Source organism: Rhineura floridana, chromosome 6 (genome assembly GCF_030035675.1).
Source record: "Rhineura floridana isolate rRhiFlo1 chromosome 6, rRhiFlo1.hap2, whole genome shotgun sequence".
NCBI classification, from domain to species: Eukaryota; Metazoa; Chordata; class Lepidosauria; order Squamata; family Rhineuridae; genus Rhineura; species Rhineura floridana.
The window spans coordinates 86,980,329-87,005,473 of NC_084485.1; positions in this window are offsets into that span (position 1 = coordinate 86,980,329).

A 25,145-nucleotide genomic window follows, 5' to 3' on the forward strand; every position below is an offset into this window, starting at 1 on the left:
TCTGTGACCCAACATTTTCACCTTTTTAGTGGAAAAAACATAGCACCAAATTCTCAAAACCCAGATATTGTATCTGTGTTGATGTGGAAGCCAACATTTTCTTTTTCACGTATTCATCAATCACATGTGTATGGTACAATAAAGTAGAATAGGCCATCAATTATAGTATTTTATGATTATTTTATGCTCTTGGCAAAATCGTCGTGTTGTTATCTCCAAACCTATTAAGGTTCGGCTGATTAAAGATTTGAGGTTTCCTCCCCCCATAATTTATTGAAGCCGCTTCTTTTATTCAAACATTTTCATAACAAACTAGTTGGGATAATATTTTTCTTGGCCAGAGTCTTAAGAGGAGAATCTCATGTTGTAGGTAACAGTACTCAACTGTTTGTTTTTCTTCCAAGCATGGAAAAATACATAACCACTCTTTGTGTGCGAATGTCTGTTTGTGTGTCCAGAACTTTAGGAGAGAATTATGAGAAAGCACATTGTTATGCTTGTTACCATTTCATATAAAAATAGATTTTATTGAAAACATAGGCATTGTTAAAAACACACACAGACAATATAAAAAGTCCATAGCTGAAGCTGTGCATTGTTTAGTATTATTATTTACTAACTCTTAGTAGGGTTGCCAGCTTTTAAATCAGCTTTTGTAGCTGTTTCCCTGACCAGCCATTTGGTGTGCAACTACTGAGAAGTGATAAGGGTTATCTCTAGTCCATGCTGTAAAAAAGCCTAATCTGCTAATGCCTGTATATCAAACTATTGATAAGCCACATGAGGATGGTGGCCATTTTTTCTAGTCATTTGGTGACCCTAAGATTCATCCCTTCTTTCAATTTTTCATCCATCCATAAAAATCTACTGTAGTATCCATACCAACATTCCAAGTTTAAAACTTCCTTTAGGTTTCAAAGTCTCATATCTGGGGAAGGTTGCAACTGAATTCAAACTGGATCTCTCCCAGAGCTTGTAAGGATCAAGTGCTGAGCCAGAAGCAGCACCCAACAGTTAGCAAAGCAGTGGATCTCCATCCCGGGAAACCCTCACTTCTAGTTTAGAGAATAAAGAAGGAATGCAGTGGGGAAAGCAATGCTCTGTGCTGCTGCTGCTGCTGCCCATCATTTCCTAGGATCATCAACCTCCCTTGCACCTCTCTAGGGTCAAGAATACTTCAGCTAGATACTGTTAGGATCAGAGCAAACCAGCCAATGGCAGACTTGAGATCAGAATAATTGTATCAATGACATTCAGGAGCTATGTATCCTACTGTACAGAGGATGATCTAAGGGCAGTCCTATGTTTGAAGGCATCCCCTCTTCCAGGGGTGGGGAACCTTGAGGTGGAGCCACAAGCCCTCCAGGCATCTCTATCTAGTCCTTGGAACTCTCCCATGCAATGCCTGCTCCCCAAGCCATACCTCTCAACTGCTCTGCACCCTTCTTGAATGCTTTTGCCAGGTAGGGATGTGCCCTTGAACTGTTACAATGCTGCCTCTTGCTTGCATGGATAGAGGTTAGAGGTGTGTGTATGTAAGGGTGTATGTGCATATGTACATGCGGATGCATAGGAGGCAGCCTCTTACTTTTCTGTGCCTATAACAGCCTGCTGTATGAAGGCAAGAGTCATACCCATTGCTCCACTGACTTTTGCCTTTGGCTCCACCCACGTTTGTTTTTGTCTCTCACTTTGTCTATCAGTAGCATGTGGCCAGAGCTTGGAAAAGTTACTTTTTTGAACTACAACTCCCATCAGCCCCAGCCAGCATGGCGCTGGCTGGGGCTGATGGGAGTTGTAGTTCAAAAAAGTAACTTTTCCAGCTCTGCATGTGGCCCATGGAAGGTTTTTATAGAGAATGCAGTATTTCAGCTTACAATTGTTTATCACCCCTGCTCTATTTCATAGAATCATAGAATAGTAGAGTTGGAAGGGGCCTACAACGCCATCAAGTCCAACCCTCTCCTTAATGCAGGAATCCAAGTCAAAGCATTCCCGACAGATGGCTGTCCAGCTGCCTCTTGAATGCCTCCAGTGTCGGAGAGCCCACTACCTCTCTAGGTAATTGGATCCATTGTCATATGGCTCTAACAGTTAGGAGTCTTTTCCTGATGTCCAGTCGAAATTTGGCTTCCTGCAACTTGAGCCCATTATTCTGTGTCCTGCACTCTGGGAGGATCAAAAAGAGATCCTTGCCCTCTTCTGTGTGGCAACCTTTTATGTACTTGGAGAGTGCTATCATATCTCCCTTTAGTCTTCTCTTCTCCAGGTTAAACATGGCCAGTTATTTCAGTCTCTCCTCATAGGGCTTTGTTTCCAGTCCCCTGATCATCCTTGTTGCCCTCCTCTGAACCTGTTCCAGTTTCTCTGCATCCTTCTTGAAGTGAGGAGACCAGAACTGGAAGCAGTACTTAAGATGAAGCCTAACCAGTGCTGAATAGAGGGGAACTAATACTTCACGCAATTTAGAAACTCTACTTCTGTTAATGCAGCCTAATATAGCATTTGGCTTTTTTGCGGCCACATCGCACTGTTGGCTCATATTCAGCTTGTGATCAAAGACAATTCCAAGATCCTTCTCACACGTTGTATTGCTGAGCCAAGTATCCAGCATCTTATAACTGTGCATTTGGTTTCTTTTTCCTAAGTGTAGAACGTTGCATTTATCCCTGTTGAATTTCATTCTGTTGTTTTCAGCCCAATGCTCCAGCCTATCAAGGTCCCTTTGAATTTTGTTTCTGTCTTCCATGGTATTAGCTGTGCCCCCCAATTTTATATCATTTGCAAATTTGATAAGCATGCTCTGTACCTCCTCACCCAAGTCGTTAATAAAAATGTTGAAGAGCACTGGGCCCAGGACCGAGCCCTGTGGTACCCCACTTGTTACTTCCTCCCAGTTTGAGAAGGAACCATTGATAAGCACTCTTTGAGTACGATTCTGGATCCACCTGTGGATCCACCTCATAGTTGTTCCATCCAGGCCACATTTAACTAGCTTGCTAATCAGAATATCATGGGGCACTTTGTCAAAAGCTTTGCTGAAGTTGAAATACGTCCACAGCATTCCCACAGTCTACAAGGAAGGTTACCCGATCAAAAAATGAGGTAAGATTAGTTTGGCAGGATTTGTTCTTCATAAATCCATGTTGGCTCCTAGTAAACACTGCATTGTTTTCAAGGTGCTTACAGATTGACTGCTTTATAATCTGCTCCAGAGTTTTCCCAGGGATTGATGTTAGGCTGACTGGTCTGTAGTTCCCCGGTCCCTCTTTTTTTGCCCTTTTTGAAGATAGGGACAACATTAGCTATCCTCCAGTCATCCGGCACTTCACCAGTCCTCCTTGATTTCGCAAAGATAATAGACAGTGGTTCTGAGAGTTCTTCAGCCAGTTCCTTCAATACTCTAGGATGCAGTTTATCGGGCCCTGCTGATTTGAACTCATTCAAAGTGATTAGGTATTCCTTAACTGTTTGTCTATGAATCTCAGGCTCCAATCCTGCCCCTTCTACTTCACATTTCCCGGGAGGGTCATAGACCCTTTTTTGGGAGAAGACTGAGCCAAAGTAGGGATTGAGCACTTTGGCCTTTTCTTTGTCATCTGCTGTCATTTTGTCATCCTCATTGAGTAGCTGTGCGACCATTTATTTTCTGTGTCTTTAACTATGGATGTACCTGAAGAAAGCTTTTTTTGTTGCTTTTAGCATCTCTCGCTAACTTCAGCTCATTCTCAGCTTTAGCCTTCCTGATGCCATCCCTGCAATTCTGTGATACCTGCCTGTACTCTTCCTTTGTGGCCTGGCCTTCTTTCTACTTCCTGTATGTGTCCTTTTTTGTTTTCAGGTCATCTCTAAGCTTTTTGTGAAGCCACATTGGCTTCTTCTTCTGTTTTCCCCTTTTTTCCTTTTTGGAATTGCTTGCCATTGCGCTTTTAGAATTTCATTTTTTAGAATCTCCCACCCATCTTGGACTCCTTTTCTCATTAGTGTGGCTTGCCATGGAACCGTACTTACAATTGTTCTGAGTTTATCAAGATCAGCTTTCCTGAAGTCCAGGGTGCGCGTATGGCTACTCTCAGCTTTTGCTTCTGTTAAAATCAAGAATTCAAGTATGGTGTGGTCACTTTCCCCCAGAGTTCCCGTAACTGACACTGCATCCACCAGATCATCTCTATAGGTTAGAATCAAGTCTAGGATAGCTGATCCTCTGGTTGCTTCCTCCACTTTCTGTAGGAGAAAGTTATCTCCAACACAAGTCAGAAATTTCTTGGAAGGGCTGTGTTTGGCAGAATTTGTCTCCCAACAGATATCAGGATAATTGAAGTCCCCCATGTCATGGCCCCATCGGAGGACTCATCAGATGAGGATGACTCAGGAGTAACAGCAGCAGACCCAGAAGCAGCAGACCCAGAAGGAGAAATGGAGGAAACTCCTGAGAACCCAGCCCCTTCTCCCCCGCAGCTGCAGAGCACCCCAGAGCCAGACACAGACAGTGAACAGGATACTCCCCCCTCACCTGCAGAATGTAGGCAACAGAAGGTCAGGCAGAAGAGGGGCAGGGCTGTCCACTTAAGGCCCAAACGCTGATGGCTCACACCTGCTGACAAACCTGCTCCTTAAAAGACAAACCTTGGCTTCAGCTTGTTGCTGACTACAACGTCAGGCGTGGCTTCGTGTGTTTCCAGATTTCCTGAACCTTATCTTGGACTGACCCCTTGGCAATTGAACCCGGACCTCTACTGACCTCGCTTCTGGACTTCTGGCTTGGCACGTAAGCTTGGAAAGGGCCTTGCCGTTATCACGCTTCATCCTCGTTAGCCTGGCAGATTTACGACCAAGCTGCCAGCTAAGGACTTTCCTGCCCTGGTAAATACCCAGGAATTTCCAGCCCCCACCTGCACTGCTGTCTCGGTGCAGAGCTGACACCCATTACTACTACATCGTGCATGCTCAAAACTTTGGCAATTTGCTTTTCAAAAGTTACATTCTCGTCTTCTCCTTGATTGGGTGGTCAGTAGTAGACTCCAAGCACCACATTCCTTTTATTACTTGCCCCATTAATTTTAATCCAGATACTCTTGGTGGAGCTACCAAGCTCATCTTCCTGTATTTCTGTGCAGGGATATATATTTTTAACATATAGCGCGACTCCACCTCCCTTTTTATTCCTTCTGTTCTTTTTGAACAAGTTATATATCCTTCAATTGCTGTATTCCAGTGATGGGAGTCATCCCACCAAGTTTCAGTTATACCTATCAAATTGTAATTACTCTCCTGTATTAAGAGTTCAAGTTCATCCTGCTTGTTTCCCATGCTTTGTGCATTAGTATACAGACATCAAAGTCCATGTGGTTTATGGCTTGGCTTCCTTATTATATTTTTCTGAGGACAGTTACTGGGCCCTATTAGAGCTGATCTCTCTGTTCCCGTTACTGTGCACAAGCCTTCATCAGTCATTACCACCAAGTTTATGTCTCCCTCCCCCTTAGGATTCAGTTTAAATCCCTCATGATGAACTTCTCCATGCTGTGGCCAAACACATTCTTCTCAGTCTTTGTGAGAAGTAACCCATCACTTGTCAGCACTCCATCTTCCAGGAAGCATGGTCCCAGAATCCAAATATGTCACATCAGCACCACCTTCGTAGCCATTCATTCACATGGAGTATCTTTCTTTCCCTTTCTACTCCTTATCTAAGTACTGGAAGGATGGATGAAAAAACTATCTAGGCCCCAAAGTCCTTAAGTTTCTTTCCTAGAGCTTCAAAGTCTGATGTGATTTCTTCATAGCTCCACTTGGCAGTATCATTTGTTCCCAAATGGATGAGGAGAAAGGGGTACCTGTCGGCAGGCTTGATGAGTGATAGCAACCCTTCCGACATATCTCTAATCCGTCCTCCTGGTAGACAGCATACCTGACGAGTCCATGGATCTTCTCAGCATACTTGGGTTTTGATCCCACGCAGTAGGGAGTATCCCACTACTAATACTCTTCTCTTCTTGTTGTGGGGTGTGGTTTCATTGCCCCTGCTTGTTTAAGCTTCTTGCTCATTGTCGCATGGGGTCTTCTGTAATTCTTCCACCACAGGCTGTCCTCCAGTCTCATCCTCGAGTGGTTGAAAGCAGTTCCATAGTTCCACTGGTGAAGGGAGTCTTCTAGCTCTTCTACTCCTAAATGTCACCCTTTCCCACAGAGTTTCCTTCACTTTGTTGTTCCTCTCCAAAGCAGTCTCCTCTTCTGCTACCACATGCTGTTGTTCTTCCACCTCCACTTCTCTTTGCTGCTGTTGTTCCAGCGTTCTGTCTAAGAACCCTTCATCTTCTCTTATAGTCCTCAGTGTGACCACCCGCCATTCCAGGCCTCTCACTTTTTCTTCCAATATTGCCACGAGCTTTTACTTGTTGCACATATACGCCATGTTGTTCTCAGGCAAGAAAGCAAACATGGCACACACCTTGCAGATCACAACCACTGGAGTATCCTTCCCATTCATACACTCTTCTACCTTTTGTTTCTTTCTAACTACTTGTTTTGGCCTGTGCTTTGTCCTGTCCTATTTCAGAGTAAACTTGAGAGTCCCACTGGTATGCAGTGTGCTGTACAAGGAGAATTAGTAATTATTTATTTATTTATTAGGGATATTTGAAGGGCTACCTGGTCCAAGTCCCATTTAAAAATACAGAAACATCAATATGGATATTAGCACTACCCAATGGCAGCAGCTATGGGCACCCAAACCTTACAAATCCATTTTGTCATATATTAGAGAAAACTCTATCAAAGCCCACAGGTGGCAGATGTCTCAAATAACATCAAGCCTATCCCCAGCCTGTTGGAGAGGATGTGCAACCAGAGGAACATTCCTACATTTATGGTGGGAGTGTCCCCCTGTTCATGATTTTTGGGTGAAAGTATTTCAGGAAATTTCAAAAGTAATCCTGACAACCATTCCAATCATGCTGCAGCTATCTCTGTTGAATTTATGGAACTCTCAGATGATAAGCTTTTGAGCTAAAAAGTTGTTCACATGGATGTTGGTTGTGGCCAGAATTTCTGTCGCATAACAACTGAAGACAGCCCGGAACTTTCACTTACCTTTATGGTACAAAAAAGTGTGGAATTTAGCAATCTCAGAGAAACTGACCCATGAATTATGGGCATCTAATGGGTCTGAAGACCCAGAACACTTTTATGAAACATGGTGGGAGTTTTTCTCATATTCTGCTGATACTGAGATGTAAAAGTTTTTATCTGTTTCGGTGAAGGAAATATGGATGCTGTGATGTGATCTTTTCATTATATGGACTCTGTTCATGGGTGTGATCTCTTTTGTTGGAATACCATGGATTGGCCTTTCTTTCTGCTTTTTTATTTATTTTGTGTTTGTGTTTATGCATAAATTAAAACTTAAAAAAATAGAGAACCATAAAAAGGCTGTACAGGGGCCCTAAAGTTGACCATCAGCACCTGGAGAGCAGACTGAGCAGTCCCCTGACTGCAGTCTAGCTCACCATGGTGAGATGTGTTTTTTATTTAAAGTAGAGTAATTTTTTTTAAATGTGCCTCTATACATACACATTAGCATATGCAAATTTTATGCATATATGTAACTTCTTTGTCCTCTTCTTTTGTGATGCATAAAGGGCTACCCTAAGTCTGAAGCATTTCTGACTTTCTAGTCCCACTGTGACAATCAGGCAGCTGAATCACTGACTGCCAAAGGTTTCATCCCCCCCAAAATCCCCCAGCATTTATATTAGAACCTTGCCAATAAAATCTCATTCTAAAACTCCATTTATTTTCCACATTTGACAGAGGAAATGCACATCTAATGGGGACATTATTTGTTTTCACATGCCATGTGCTGAGAACGTTTATCCATTGCAAGTATTACCAATCTAAACAACACGAGTTAATGGAGGGCCTTGTGAAAATAAGAAAACATGCTTGTTTGAAGAGCTGTCATGTGTTCCTGTTATGAAAATATTTAAATGTCAAAAATGCTCAGTGTTTGCAATCTGATTTTGTAGCTTTTCCCTCCACATTAAAGACAGCAGAAGAAACCATTTTTTGGCATCTCCTCTGGATAGCATGACATGACGTGAGCACTTTTTCCATCTGGTATCATGGTCTTTGCATATTTAAACAACATAATGGGACACACAACTGCCCTTTTTATAGAGACTGATTGAAAGTAATGGTCCCAGTTGCAGATGTAATGATCTGTGAAAGAGACCAAAACTGTGATAAATGAAAGGATATTTGAGGAACTTTATTTTCCAGCAGTGCCTGTTTGTACTGGGGAGGGTTAAATCAACAGAAGCAGGAGACGAGGCTTAGGATATTCCAGATGTGACTTTATCACTGGAGAGATCAGTGTGCCATCAACCTTCTTCAGAAAGAAATGGTTATTACTTATAATATTTATATCCTACCCTTCCTCCAAGAAATTTAGGAGAGTTCTCTCCCTCATCTATTTTGTCCTCACAACAATCCTGTGAGGGAGCTTAGGCTAAGTAAAAGTGACTGGCCCCAGGTCATCCAGTAAATTTCATGGCTGGGTGAAGATTTGAACTTGGCTCTCCCCAGTTCAGGTCCAACAGTGCACCACATTGGCGAAAGAAAGAAAGAAAGAAAGAAAGAAAGAAAGAAAGAAAGAAAGAAAGAAAGAAAGAAAGAAAGAAAGAAAGAAAGAAAGAAAGAAAGAAAGAAAGAAAGAAAGAAGAGATTCTGCTTTATTACCCCTTCAGAATCCATCAAGTTGGCCTAGAGCAGGAATGGGGAATTTGTGACACTCCACATGTTCTTGGACCCCAACTCTCATTAGCCCCAGCCAGCATGGCCAATGATCATGGATGACAGGAGTTGGTGTCCAGCAACATCTGGAAGGCTGCAAGTTTTCCATCACTGGCATACAGCATTCACTCTTCAAGTTGGTCAGTATCCAAAGAGCTCTTTCGCACCCATCCAGGGAGCTTGAGCTAATCCATTGGGATTTTCTGCTTTTCTTCTTAAATAGCTAACCTCTCTGCCATATCCTATACTGTTATAGAAAGAATTAGTGGCTGTAGTGTTTTCCAGAACTACTAGTCCAGGCTGCAGAAGTTGAGCAACAGGAAATGAAAACTAAAGGCTCACCCTGGAAGTTTACTCAGGGCCTATGGAGGAAGCAAGAGGGTGGGGCTCTGTTGTGGGCTGCACAAAGCCTGTGGTCCTTTGGCTAAAGGAATCTGGGATCATATTTCAGGGTGTGTGTTTTGTGAGAGTGTGGGTTTAAGGGAAAGGTAATGATGCTGCACACCACATTGCTCTTTCATGTAGAAGCTATGGATGTAGGATTTGGCTGGCCAAAGCCCCTGAGCCAACTGCTGTGATGTGTACTATTTGCACAGTGGTATGAAAGGAAACATTTCGATATCTCCAAATGCTGCTGCAACAAAGCTAGAAGAGATGTAATTCAAGAGGTATACATCTGATTCTGGACACAACATGAGATAACATGATGGACATAGTTTACAAGGCAATATAGCTTTCCCAGCAGAAGGGATAAATCCATCACACTCTGCTGCTCCATAATGGGCATTCACTATTTCAGTGGAGATTATGCTAAGTATCATATCAACAAGATGGAGTTACTTTGACCAAATAGAACTTTGTTGTGCTTCTAAACTGTATTTTCTGGATATATTGATTCAGTTGTTCCTCTTCCTTATCCCTGCTTGTTTATTTCATTGGTGGCTGTGGTGGTGGATTTGAATCACGTTCATCAGGGCCTTTCAGAACTTGGGAGTCATAAATATTCTTTATTGCTCTCCCTTAGCCATTTCCTTGCTTTCTTTGCTATAGAATGTCCATCTGCATAGAATACTTCATCTGTAGAAAGGTTATAGAATCACAGAATAGTAGAGCTGATATAGTAGAAGCTATAATAAAAGCTATAACGCAAAGTCTGAGCGAGTGATATCAATGAGACGTAATGGGAAACCTATCAACATAACCATCATACAAGTCTATGCTCCAACGGCAAACACAGATGAAGAGGAAAGAGAGATGTTATGCAGAAGTACAGGAAGAAATTGATCACACACCAAATCAGGATGCTCTGATAATCATGGGGGACTGGAATGCAAATGTAGGGAACAAAGAAGAACTAGAAATTGTGGGGAAATGGGCTTAGGAGACAGAAATGAAACAGGAGAAAGACTTATTGAATTCTGTGAAGCCAATAATTTGTTTCTTGCAAACACATTTTTTGAGCAACTGAAAAGACGATTGTACACATGGACATCACCAAATGGTCAATATAGGAATAAAATCAACTATATAATTGGTAGCAGAAGATGGAGAAGTTCCATACTTTCTGAGAAAATAAGACCAGGAGCAGACTGCGGTACAGATTATGAACTGGTAATATCGAAAATCAGAGTAAAGCTAAAGAACATCAAAGTCATCATAATGCCAAAATACAATCTAAATAACATCCCAGAAGCATATAAAGATCAAATAAGGAACAGATTTGAGGCTTTAAACCGAATGCAAGAAGACAATACCTCTAATTAAAAAGAGAGAAAGACCTCAATGCATGACTGATGAAACTCTTAAAATGGTTAAAGATAGAAGGAAAGCAAGAGCAAAACGAGAGAGAAACACAGTTAGAACCCTAAATGCAATAATACAGCGACTAGTACGTAGCGACAAAGAGAACTACTACAATAATTATTGTACAGAAATAGAAGAGGATAATAAAAAAGGTAGAACAAGAGTAGGGATGTTGAATAATCAACAGGGGAACACACTGACTGACAGAGATAAAATAAAAGGAAGATGGAAGCAATACACGGAAGAATTATATAAAACAGATGCAAGGATGACAGATTAATTCACAGAGGAACCATATGGAGAAGAACCAGAAGTGTTAGAATGTGAGGTGGAAGCTGCTCTTAAAATACCTGGAAGAAACAAATCACCAGCAACAGATGGCATACCAATAGAGTTGCTATAAGTCACTGAGATGGAATCTGTCCAAATTTTGACAAAACTTTGTCAACAAATATGGAAAACTAAACAATGGCCCACAGACTGGAAGCGTTCAATATACATCCCAGTTCCAAAGAAAGGGGATCCCAGGGAATGCAGTAATTATCAAACTATTGCCTTAATATCCCATGCAAGTAAAGTAATGCTCAAGATTCTACAACAAAAGCTCTTACCATATATGGAGCGAGAAATGCCAGATGTCCAAGCTGGATTTAGAAAGGGAAGAGGTACCAGAGATCACATTGCAAACATACTTTGGATAATGGAACGGTGAAAAACTATGGAATGCTTTAAAAGAAATGGGGCTGCCACAGCATCTGATTGTCCTGATGCACAACCTATACCCTGGACAAGAGGCTACTGTAAGGACAGGATATGGAGAAACTGATTGGTTCCCCATCGGAAAGGGTGTGAGAAGGGTGTATTTTATCACTCTATTTATTTAATCTATATGCAGAACATATCATATGGAAAGCGGGTTTGGATCAAGATGATGTTAGGAAATATTTTATTTCTAGGCCCCAAGAGTTGTTCAGAGATGCTAAATTGTAGTCAGAACGAATGCCGCAATGAATGATGGAACTACGAGAGGATGGGGAATGGAAGCCTCTAAGTTTCGATTCTTCTCCCTCATGAGAGATCACACCCAGAGGCGCCTCTCGGGCTGTAACATCTTGGAAAGGAGATAAAGTGTATCCCTTCTAGATTGTTGCTATTTCTCTTGTCTTGCTTCATTTTACACATCCTGTGCAGTGTAGCAAACTCAGCACAAAGGAAGAAGTGTTCCCAAAATACTTTGCTAGAAGTGTATACGTCATACTGCTGAGTGGATAACTTTTACAGGCATACAAGCCCTTTCTTTATCTTTCACTGGTGTCAATCTAACTCTTTTTCTCGCCTTCTTTTGTTCTTATCTCGAATTAAGTTTCTTAGATTGACAAGTGTATAAATTCTTTATCAATTCCTCGCTTTTTAAGAATTATGAGAAATGAAACAAGGATAAGAAGATGCGCTTGTTTTATCTATGTAATACTGTATTCCCTTCTTGTTATGATTTTAGTAACAGTATACCTTGTTGTGCTTATGAAATCTATATAATGGTGCTTCAATTAATAAACGGTGCTCTCTTCCCTGTCAGACTGCTGTCTGTACAGTTTAGAGACCCCTCTTGATCAAGCAGTATTGTGTGTCTACTTTCTGTTTATGTTTGGTATCTGGCTGAACCACTGAGACAGGTAAATTACATTGCCAAGCTTGCACTCCCGTCCAGGGCAGAGGGGTGTGTTAGCTCGCCCCTTCTGGAGGAAGGGGGGTGCTTAGATTTGGATCCAACAATTGGTGGCCCGTACAGGTCTCCCACAACAACTCCGTGCCAGGTTTTGCAAAACACCCACAGGTGCCTTGAGAGACTTTCTCTCAAATGGTGTTTTGAGGGACTGGGCAACGGAACTGCTGGAATAAACATTGAAGTAAAGTGGTGCCTGCCAGATATCATGGGGCAAGGGAATAGTAAAGCATGTGTTGTATGTCCTATTGATGCTGTAACCCCTTTAAGTCTGATGTGTAGGTACTGGGATGAAGGACGTCTTCCTGTTAAGGTAGGTATGCAAAAGAAAACCATGGTAAAGTTATGTGTTAAGGAATGGACAAAGGTAACTGCAGTTGGGGCACCAGAGAAGAGGTGGCCTCGGGTTGGGTCCTTTGACGCCGCTCATTTACATGAGGTGAAAAAGCGGCTAGAAAAGGATAGCCCAGCGCAGCTGGCTTTCTGGTCCCTATGGGAAGTGGGGGCACAGAACTGGGCTGCTGCTAGAATAATGATGATGGGTACGAACGTAACTGACAACTGTCCCCCTCCTGGCTACTTTGCCGAGGACCCACCCAGACGGCAGCCGATTGGCCGCACCACAATCACATTCGCCCCGCCACCTCCAAGCCCTCTGGATGGTGGGACCTCATTGGGGTTATTGTCTGACTCAAACCCACGGGTCGGCAGTGAGTCGTCTGGGAGGAAACCCAAGGTAGAAACTGGTTCTACCCACCCTAGCAGGGGCCAAAGCCAAACGCAGGGACCGGGTTGGGATATGGACGCAGAGGGCCAGTTACAGCACACACACACAAGCACACCACATAGTGATATTTCAGATGCACAACCACAAGGTCCAATATTACGCCGGCTTCTCACTCAACAATCACCGAGCCAACAAAACATTACCGAGGGTGTAAGCTCGACATCCCAACATCGATTTTTACCAACGTCCATTTGTTTTACACCACATCCAACACCTGTGCCCGTTGCATGTTCCCACTGTGCCCAATCCTCTTTCACCCCTTTCACTCTATCCTCCCCTGATACCCTCTTCCCTTCCCCGCGTTTTTCTCTTTCCCATATACCCCAAACACCTCCACAAACAGGCTCATCTTTCCAATCCTCTGCAAGTCAGGAGGCGCAACGGGTAACGCCGACATCCCCACAACCACCAGTCAAAAGAGTGCTTCCCTTAATGATTAACCAACAGCCATACATAGACGCCAATGGAGCCATGAAACACGCAGTGCTCCCGGAATGTAAAGCATGGCTGGAATGGGATCTTAAGGAATGGAGTAAAATGGAAGGATCCTTCGAAGAATCTCCTACCAAGATCCAGAATTTGCTGAGGAGACTGTTCAATAGCCATAATCCCACTTATGGAGACGTCAATTACCTCTTAGACCGAATGTTAACTGGAGAAGAGCGAAGTCGCCTTTGGGCGCTGGAATCTGCCTGGGCTGCCGAGAATTCAACCACCAGATGATCCTGGGAAAGGAGAGCAGAAGCAGCCGCTTCCTGGACAGGTAATGAATGGACTCCCGACAGACGTACACAGCTTAGGGCAGACAGGGACCGGCTTCTCACCCACCTAAAACAAATGGCCCAAAAACCACCCAATCAGACCAAATTCCTGGTCATTAGGCAGGAATCCACCGAGGCTCCACGTAAATTCTGGACTCGGTTGCTAGAAGGGGCACGCAATTATACCAATTTGAACCCAGAAAAGGAGGATCAGCCCACGTTGGTTGCCTCATTTGTGCATCAAGCAATTCTGTCCATACAGGATTACTTCCAGCACTATAGGCCAGGATGGGGTGCTGAGTCGGTCGCTGCAATTTTGGAAGTAGCAGCTGTCGTTTGGGAAAACGAGAAGGAAAAAGGTTGGAAATGCGAGAAGAAAGAACAGTATCAAATGCTTGCATCCGCTCTCCGTGGCTCTTTGGGAATTAGATACCCCCGGGGAGGGAGAGGCCAAGGTTCCTGAGGTCGTGGACGAGGACAGCCTTGGGGGGGCACCGGGAGCAATTTGGGGTGCTACCGTTGTGGGGATCCATCTCACTTCTGGAGAGACTGCCCACTGGCAGAAGGGGCTAGCGTTCTGGACGGGTACGGTAATCCTTTTACTTTTGCAGATAACAGTGCACTCCCTCCGCCGATGTCTCCAAGTGCGCCATCGCCTCAGCAGCAGCAAATCCCAACCGCATGGAACCAGATCGGAGTAATGCCCCAACGACAGACACAACAATGACTAACCGGACCTGCTAACCAAACAGCCCATTCCTGGAAGGAGCTAGGAATGCTTGCAATTCTGTCCTTGGCCGGCACATTCCTCCTCCTTCCCCCTGCAATGGCCAAACCCGTTATTTCAATGCGGGTGGAAGGATCTGAGTTTCCCTTTTTGGTTGACACAGGTGCAACTTATTCTCTTGTGAATAAGGCACCAAATGCATGGCTTACAGAAGACTCAAAACTTGCAATGGGAATGCGGGGGTTCCTCAGGAGCTCACCATTACAAAACCTCTGCAGGTTGAGCATGAGGGACGAATGTTTAACCATGTGTTCTTGTTTTCTAGAGATTGTCCCATGTCTCTGATGGGGCGGGATATGCTTTGTAAACTTGAGGCCACTTTAACCTGCACTCCTGGAGGGGTGGGATTGTTGCTCAGCATATTCGGGGTAAGGGATGATGCACACACGTTAGGAGACATTATATTACACGAAGACCTGAAGGAACTACCTGCTTCGTTGTGGGGAACAAAGGACACTGACGTGGGACTTTTGAAATCAGTACAGCCAATCAAAATACAGGTAAAACATACCCTCCCCCCTCCATGCATCCCGCAGTACCCGTTGTCTTTAGAGGCACGGGAAGGGATCCATCCCATCATCGAAGGATTCATCAGAGAAGGAATTATACACCCCCAACGTACTCCATGCAATTCTCCCATTTTGCCCATCAAGAAACCTCCAAAAAAACCAGGGGATCCTGTTAAATGGAGATTTTGCCAAGACCTTCGAGCGGTCAATAAATATGTTGTGCCCCTCCACACTGTAGTACCAGATCCGGCCACTATTGTCAGCCAAATTCCTTGGGATGCTCAATGGTTCACAGTAATAGATTTTAAAAAATGCCTTTTTTAGGATCCCTTTGCACCCGGAATCTAAATTTTTGTTCAGATTTGAATGGGACCACTGCAGTATGGTCTGGGATAGAATCCCACAAGGGTTCAGAAATAGTCCACAAATTCTTAGCCAATGTTTAAGAGAGGATCTGGTAGACTTCACCCCTCCTGGAGGCTCTACTATCATTCTTTACGTAGACGATGTCCTGCTGACCAATGTGAATGATGGCGGACTGCGGGGGGATGGTAAGGCACTTCTAAGCTATCTCCATTCCAGAGGACATAAGGTAGACCCAAAGAAATTACAATGGGTCTCCCAGAAAGTTAAGTACTTGGGGTTCATACTGACACCAGAGGGCAGACAGATGGACCCAGAAAGGATATCTGCAATACAGCAATGCCCACTACCCAGCTCCAAGAAGCAGCTGAGGGGATTTTTAGGCATCATTGGATTTTGCAGACAGTGGCTCCCTTCCTGTGGGGAACTCTGTAAACCTCTTCATGCTCTCATGACTAAGAAGGCTGCAGATCCCCTTGTGTGGTGCCCCGAGTCGATACTAGCATTCCAGCAACTAAAGGACGGTGTGGCAACTTCAATGTCCCTCAAACCGCCCAACTATAGTAAGCCCTTTCACTTGTTTGTGCACGAAAGGGAGGGTGTGGCAAGCGGAGTGTTAACCCAGAAGTGGAACCCTAGCCACTTCCCGGTGGCGTTTTATTCACAACAAATAGACAATGTGGCAAAGGGCACCCCCTCATGTACACGCACCTTAATGGCAGTGGCGCTCTTAGTGCGAAAGAGTAAAGGTTTAACTCTGGGGCACAGCACTGTTATATGGACTTCCCATGCCTTATCAGCTCTACTCCGCAGGGGTACTACCCAGATTTTTTCAGCTCAAAGACAACAGCAACTTGAGGCGGAACTGCTGGAGGATCCAAACTTGACCTTCGAGAGATGCGGCCCATTGAATCCAGCTACCCTGCTACCTGATCTCCCTGCACCACTGGACAATCATGATTGTGTGGACGTGGTTAACTCCACCCTCCAAGTAAGACAAAATTTGTCTGACGAGCCATTGTCCAATCCAGATCTTATCCTCTTCACGGATGGGAGTTCTTTCTACATTGAAGGAACGCGGTATACAGGATATGCTGCTGTTAATCAATGGGAACCCGTGGAAGCAGCCGCTCTGCCCGGTCGGTGGGGGGCACAAGCAGCAGAACTATATGCATTGGCTAGAGCCTGCCTAATAGCAGAGGGTAAGACTGTGTCTATTTACACGGACAGTAGATATGCCTTTGGGGTAATTCATTGCCACATACACCTGTGGAAATATCGAGGGCTTTTAACTACGGGAGGGAAGCCTATTCAACACCTGTCTTTAGTACAGAAATTGCTGGAAGCAGTTCAGAAACCAGCGGAAATAGCAGTCGTCCACTGTAAGGCGCACACCAAGGAACGCGATCCCATAGCGATGGGAAACGCCCTCGCAGACAGAACAGCCAAGATCGCAGCACGGCTCCCTCTTTCTTTCCCCACATTGGCATTGATTACTGATGACTTTCAACCCACTACTTTAACGTCTGTACCACCAAAAGAGACCCAAGCATTGGAAGCGCTGGGAGCCAGCTACAGGAATAATTTGCCTGCCTACCCCGCTCCATGTATTTCGTGGCAATTGCCTGGCACCACAGTAAAGGGGGGCACTACGGGACTCATGCTTTAGTAGACACCATCACCAGGTACTGGTACGCCCCTGGCATTCAATCTGTATGCGCATCAACTGTAAAAGCCTGTAGTCTATGCCAGGCTAATGGACCTGCTCTGCCAAACACAGCACCGAAAGGGGGGCGGCCAGCAGCCGCTGCACCCTTTCAACATTTACAGATGGACTTTGTCGATTTACCACCAGCAATGGGTAAAAAGCATTTACTTGTTATTGTATGTACCCTCACGTCTTGGGTGGAAGCTTACCCCACTACAAATGCCACAGCCCTCACTGTAGCAAAGTTGTTGCTGAAGGAAATCATTCCGCGGTTTGGGGTCCCAGAAACCATAGACTCTGACCGAGGCGCACATTTTACAGGACAAGTATTAAAACACGTAGAGGAGGGCTTGGGTATCTCTCACCTCTTTCACACCCCATATAGACCACAATCTATTGGAAAGACAGAGAGACAGAACAGGGAATTGAAATCATTTTTGGCAAAATATTGTCGGGAGACTAGATTAAAATGGCCTCAGGTACTGCCTATCATCCTGTTCCACATGCACACCAGGCCCACACGGGCTTTGGTTCTCTCTTCTTACGAGTTGCTGTATGGTCATCCGCCCTCCAAGGGTGGGGGCCTGCCAAAGCCCAATGTGTCCCTGTTGGGGGGGGAGCATGTGACCTGTTCTCAGTTTCTTTCTTTACACAACAGATTACAAGCATTGTGGCGTGTTGCCCGGTATGCGCAGACGGTGCCGTTGGAGGAACAGGTCCATCCCTTCCAGTCAGGTGACTTCGTTTGGGCAAAGAAGTTTGTCCGTCGCAGCCCGATCCATCCGAAATTCACTGGTCCTCACCAGGTTTTATTATCTACCCAGACCATGGTCTTCCTGGAAGGGAGAAAGTCTTGGATTCATCACTCGCACGTCAAGCCCGCAGTAGTGGACCTCAGCCCCACGGACGCACCGGACGTGCCTTCCCAAGACGGACTTGTGGACTTAGAGGACAGAATTGTGCCTGCTTTACACTTACGAAGGGATCCAGTAACTGATTTGTGGGCACCACAGACTGTCCCTTTCTGCACAGCTGAACTATCATGAATTATTGTAATCCTCAGGACTGTGGGGTTCTCTATTGTATTCTTTGTTTGCTTCTGCAATTCAGCCTTGTTTTTCCTTTGTGTTGTCCTGATGGAATAAAAATATGCACGGGGGATGACTACAAACCCCCTCTTGCTGGGATCCGGAATGGGTTGCCAGACCCGAAGGTGCTGGGTGAGTGCCCTGATCCTTACCTATATCATGTTCTTTTAAATCATAATCAACCCTTCACTGTAGATATTGCAGGATGGAAGACTAGGTGTCAAAAGGCCGCTGTGGTATTTCAAAACCGCCTCAACGGCTTTCTTGTCGCTCAGTGTGTGCGGGCAGAAACAGCGTGGGCTGTTTATCTGGCTGTAAACTGTACACCAGCCCCAGGCCTAACCAAAGATTCAGCATGCCCTACATCCCTAGACCCTAGCTCCGTCACTAAGGAATATTCTGTCTTTACTTATCGTAATTTGGGTACTATAGCACCTAAGTTTTGCATTGGTATAGGGGAATATAATTGCTATACTACTCTACGGAAGAGCCAGTTCAATGGGTTCGCTCCCCCAAGCACACCCGAATTAACATCCAAGCCCCTTTTAAAGCGTATCACACCCCCACCCTTCGTGCCTCGTGGGGACAACTGGAAGGCGAACACTTTCCTCTCTCTCTTAGAAGCCTCAGCCCCCAAAAACGGATCCTGTTATGTATGCGCCTACACTCCTCCGCACGGAACTGCAGGAGTACCCCTCATAGGTGTGCCCCTCCCTTTAAAAGAGATTTCAAGTTTTAAGAACCAACAGCAGGCCAAAGAACTCGACGGCCCCTTGGATACAAGCGGCCCGCTCCAGGGAGAGATGTGTGTAAGCAGCAGCCTACGCGCTTACATGGGTCTATCCTGTAAGTTCATTATTAGTCGGAGAAAGGGGGGCTCATGGGGGGTTTCCAATGATACTCATTTACTTAATGCAGCAACTGCCGACAACGATACTTGGTCACAGGCTTGGGGTGCCCTCATTCCCCAAGACACTCGGAGCCCTGATTTATTCCCTTTTATTCTTTCCTTATACACCAAGCCCATGCCCAGGGGACTATGGTGGTTGTGTGGGCATAGGGCTCAGCGGAGGCTGCCATCCCTAGTAAGATGGACATGTACCTTAGGAAGAGTAATGCCCAGAATTAGAACTACTACTTCTCTTCCAACAGCCCGACACTGGAATCAAAAAGACACCGGTGAGGCAGTCCTACGAGGGTTTTTTCCACATTATGGGGCAGGACAGAACTACCAAGATTTAATTAAGTTGTCTCAAGACTTTGAGGATTTCCTAAATGACACCACGGCCTCACTACGAGATTTGACTAATGAGCAAGGACAGATTCGAACCATAACTTTGCAAAATAGATTAGGAATTGATTACTTATTGGCCAGTTTGGGCGGGATTTGCTCATTGATTGGTAGTGAATGTTGTACCTCCATTAATGATACAAAGGCTGATATTTTGCAACATTTAAATCACCTCAACACAGTATATAACGACGTGGAAAGCATTAAGACCTTCTCTTCTTTACCAAGTCTAACTAAATGGTTTGATAGCTGGCCAAACTGCCACAAGCTTTTAATTTACATTTTTGTGGGAATTTCTGGTATTGTTCTCTTATGTTGCTGTATACAATGCCTACCCAATTTATTATCCCTTTTCTCAACTCTTGGGAATCAGTGTCTAAGGAGGTCCCCTTTCCCAAGCGAATTTCTCCTCCAAAGCCGACCATTTACTTCTCTGAGTGACTCCAAATGGTTAGGACAAAATGATGCAGCTATAATTTAAACAAGCCGTGTTTTAAATTTCGCTGAAAGGGAGGTTAGGAAATATTTTATTTCTAGGCCCCAAGAGTTGTTCAGAGATGCTAAATTGTAGTCAGAACTAATGCCGCAATGAATGATGGAACTACGAGCAGATGGGGAACAGAAACCTCTAAGTTTCGATTCTTCTCCCTCATGAGAGATCACACCCAGAGGCGCCTCTCGGGCTGTAACATCTTGGAAAGGAGATAAAGTGTATCCCTTCTAGATTGTTGCTATTTCTCTTGTCTTGCTTCATTTTACACATCCTGTGCAGTGTAGCAAACTCAGCACAAAGGAAGAAGTGTTCCCAAAATACTTTGCTAGAAGTGTATACGTCATACTGCTGAGTGGATAACTTTTACAGGCATACAAGCCCTTTCTTTATCTTTCACTGGTGTCAATCTAACTCTTTTTCTCGCCTTCTTTTGTTCTTATCTCGAATTAAGTTTCTTAGATTGACAAGTGTATAAATTCTTTATCAATTCCTCGCTTTTTAAGAATTATGAGAAATGAAACAAGGATAAGAAGATGCGCTTGTTTTATCTATGTAATACTGTATTCCCTTCTTGTTATGATTTTAGTAACAGTATACCTTGTTGTGCTTATGAAATCTATATAATGATGCTTCAATTAAACGGTGCTCTCTTCCCTGTCAGACTGCTGTCTGTACAGTTTAGAGACCCCTCTTGATCAAGCAGTATTGTGTGTCTACTTTCTGTTTATGTTTGGTATCTGGCTGAACCACTGAGACAGGTAAATTACATTGCCAAGCTTGCACTCCCATCCAGGGCGGAGGGGTGCGTTAGCTCGCCCCTTCTGGAGGAAGGGGGGCGCTTAGATTTGGACCCAACAATGACGAGGTGTGAAAATTGGAGGGAGAAATATCAATAATTTAAGATAAGCAGACAATACCACACTGCTAGTAGAAACCACTAATGATCTGAAACAAATGCTGATGAAAGTTAAGGAGGAAAGTACAAAAGTGGGACTACAGCTCAATGTCAAGAAGACTAAAGTAATGACAACAGATTTACATAACTTTAAAGTTGACAATGAGGACATTGAACTAGTCAAGAATTATCAATACCTTGGCACAGTCATTAATCAAAAGGGAGACAATAGTCAAGAAATCGGAAGAAGGCCAGGACTGGTGAGGGTAGCTATGAGAGAACTAGAAAAGCTCTCAAATGCAAAGATGTATCACTGAACACCAAAGTCAGAATCATTCAGACCATGGTATTCCCGATTTCTATGGATGGATGTGAAAGTTGGACAGTGAAAGAAGTGGATAAGAGAAGAATCAACTCATTCAAAATGTGGTGTCGGAGGAGAGTTTTTTGGATACCATGGACCGCAAAAAAGACAAATAATTGGGTGTTAGAGCAAATTAAACCAGAAATGTCAGTAGAAGCTAAAATGATGAAATGGAGGTTATACTTTGGACATACAATGAGAAGAGACAATAATGCTGGGAAAAACAGGAGTAGAAAAAGAGGAAGACCAACAAGAGATGGATTGACTCCATAATGGAAGCCCCAGACCTGAATTTACAAGTCCTGAACAGGGTGGTTTACAACAGATGCTATTGGAGGTCACTGATTCATAGGGTTCCCATAAATTGTAATCAACTTGAGGCCACATACACACAGAGAGACCAACCCCCTGCTCAATGCAGGAATTCAAGTTAAAGCATACCCGACAGGTGGCTGCCCAGCTGCCCACTGAATGTCTCCAGTGGTGGAGAGCCCACCACCTCCCTAAGTAATTGGTTCCATTGTCGTACCTCTCTGACAGTTAAGAATTTTTTCCGGATGTTCAGTTGAAATCTGGCTTCCTTCAACTTGAGCCCATTATTCTGTGTCCTGCACTCTGAGATGATCGAGAAGAGATCTTAGCCCTCTTCTTTATGGTAACCTTTCAAGTACTTGAAGAGTGCTATCATATCTCCCCTCGGTCTTCCTTTCTCAAGACTAAACATGGCCAGTTCTATCAGTCTCTCCTCATAGGGCTTTTTTCCCAGTCCCCTAATCATCCTTGTTGCCCTCCTCTGAACCTGTTCCAGTTTGGCTGCATCCTTCTTAAAGTGTGGTATCCGGAAAGAGAGGCAGTACTCATGATGAGGCCTAACCGGTGCTGAATAGAGCGGAACTAGTACTTCAAGCAATTTGGAATCTGTACTCTTCTGTTAATGCAGCCTAAAATAGCATTTGCCTTTTTTGCAGTCACATTGTAGCTTATATTCAGCTTGTGATAACAATTCCAAGATCTTTCTCGTATATAGTATTGCTGAGCTAAGTATCCCCCATCTTTTAGCTGTGTTCTTGAATTCTTTTTCTTAGGTGTAGAACTTTGCACTTATCCCTGTTAAATATTAGCATGTGTTTTTACATTGCTTTTTAAAAATGTGTTTTTAAATTTGTATATTTTTAAGTTTTTTATTGTTGTAAACTGCCCAGAGAGCTTCGGCTATGGGGCGGTATACAAATGCAACAAACAAACAAACAAACATCATTCTGTTGTTTTCAGCCCAATGCTCCATCCAATCAAGATCACTTTCAATTTTGTTTCTGTCCTCCAGGGTATTAGCTACCCCTCCCAATTTTGTATCATTTGTAAATTTGATAAGCCTACTCTGGCCTCCTCATCCAAGTCATTAATAAAAATGTTGAAGAGCACTGGGCCCAGGACAAAGCCCTGCAGTACCTCACTCGTTACTTCCACCCAGTTTGAGAAGGAACCATTGATAAGCACTCTTTGAGTATGATTCTGTAGCCAACTGTAGATCCACCTGATAGTTGTTCCACCCAGCCCACATTTAGCTACCTTGCTAATCAGAATATCATGAGGCATTTTGTCAAAAGCTTTGCTGAAGTCAAGATATATTATGTCCACAGCATTCCCACAGTCTACCACGGAGGTTACCTGATCAAAAAATGAGAAAAGATTAGTCTGGCAAGAGCAGTGCTGGATTTAGACTTGGTGAGGCCCTAAGCTATATAAAGCTTGGAGGCCCTTTGTTAAAAAATTACACCAGATATATATATATATATATATATATATATATATATATATATTCAGTACACATAAAATTTTAAAAGCCCCCCCAAAAAATTCTGAAGTTTTTTGAGGCCCCTGCAGATTGTGAGGCCCTAAGCTGTAGCTTGTTTAGTTTATGCCTAAATCCGGCACTGGGCAAGAGATTGACCGCTTTTTAATCTGCTCCAGAATTTTCCTAGGAATTGATGTCAGGCTGACTGGTCTATAGTTCCCAGGTTCCTCCTTTTTGCCTGTTTTAAAAATAGGGACAGTGTTAGCCCTCCTTAAGTCACTTGGCACTTCACCCTCTTCTATGATTTCACTAAGATAATAGACAGTGGTTCTGACAGTTCTTCAACTGGTTCCTTCAATACTCTAGAATGCAGTTCATCAGGACCTGGAGATTTGAACTTGTCTATCAGTCTCAAGCTGCAATCCACTCACTTCAACTTCATATTTCCCAGGTAGGTCATAGACCCTCTTTTGGGAGAAGACTAAGCCAAAGTAGGAACTGAGCACTTTTGCCTATTTTTGTCATCATCATTTTGCCATTCTCATTGAGTAGCTATATCACCATTTATTTTCTCTGTCTTTTACTATGGATGTACCTGAAGAAAGATTTTTTGTTGCTTGTAGCATCCCTTGCTAAACTCAGTTTAATCTCGGCTTTAGCCTTCGTGTCGCCATACCTGCAATTCTATGCTACCTGTCTATACCCTTCCTTTGTGGCCTGGCCTTCCTTCACTTCCTGTGTTTTTTTTGGTTTCAGGTCATCTCTAAGCTTTTTGTGAAGCCACATTGGCTTCTTCTGCTGTCTTTCCCCTTTTTTCCTTGTTGGAATTTTTTGCAATTGTGCCTTTAGAATTTCCTTTTTTAGAACCTCCCACCCATGTTGGACTCTTTTTCTCATTAGAGTCATTTGCCATGGAACCTTACTTATCATTACTGAGTTTATTAAAATTCTTTCCTGAATTCCTAGGGATGCATATGTCTACTCTCAGCTTTTCTTCCTTTATAATCAAGAACTCAAGTATAACATGGTCACTTTCCCCCAGAGTTCCCATAACTGTCACTTCATCCATTAAGTCATCTCTATTGGTTAGAATCAAGTCAAGAATAGCTGATCCTCTAGTTCCTTCTGCCACTTTCTGTAGGAGAAAGTTATTTCCAACACAATTACAATAATTGTAGAGCATTTAGTAACGCAATTCAATCAAAATTCAGTATTGATGGTACATGGTAGAAGAGCTGAATGCATTTTGTGACCACCACTACTAAGTAGGTATGACTTTTGCAAGATACTTTTACATGGTAGCAACAGAGGAAGCAAATAAATGGGCTGCACAGAGCTACACAGGACAGTGATTATACCTAGGAAGCGCCTAGTAGGGGTGCAGGCCAATGATGTTATTGGCCTGTTCTGCCATTTTGTAAGTGCAATGCCCACACTGTGCAGCTCCATAAAATCCTGGCCTGGTTTTTGATTCTGCCAGCACCAATTGGTATCCTCCAGTAATAGCATGGTGCTCTTTGGTTGCTGATGACCTAATAATAATTACCCTCACATGCACTGCCACAGTTTGCAGAAGTGCAAAGCCCACCAAAAAATGGGATCAGCACAAGAAGAGATCCCTCTCCCATTTGCTGCCGACATTTCCATCCTCCTACCATGGATATCACACAGGAGGAACTACTATAGAACTGTCAATTCTGGCATTAAGTGGGGTCTAGGGGTGGAGCCCCCTAGATTCAGGGGTGGAGTCAGAGAGCTCAGGGGGTTGGGCACACCTTGTTGTGGAGCCAGTGATTTGGGGCAGTTCTGGCTTTGGAGCCCAGCTGTTTGAGGTGAGTGATTTTGGGGTACAGCAGTCCAGCATTTTTGAAGAGCTGAGGCATAGATTCCAATATAAAAAGTATCATCTCCAAATATAACCCCAGGCTCTCAATGGCTACTAGCCATGATGACTATGTTCTGCCTCCACTGTTGGAGGCAGTATG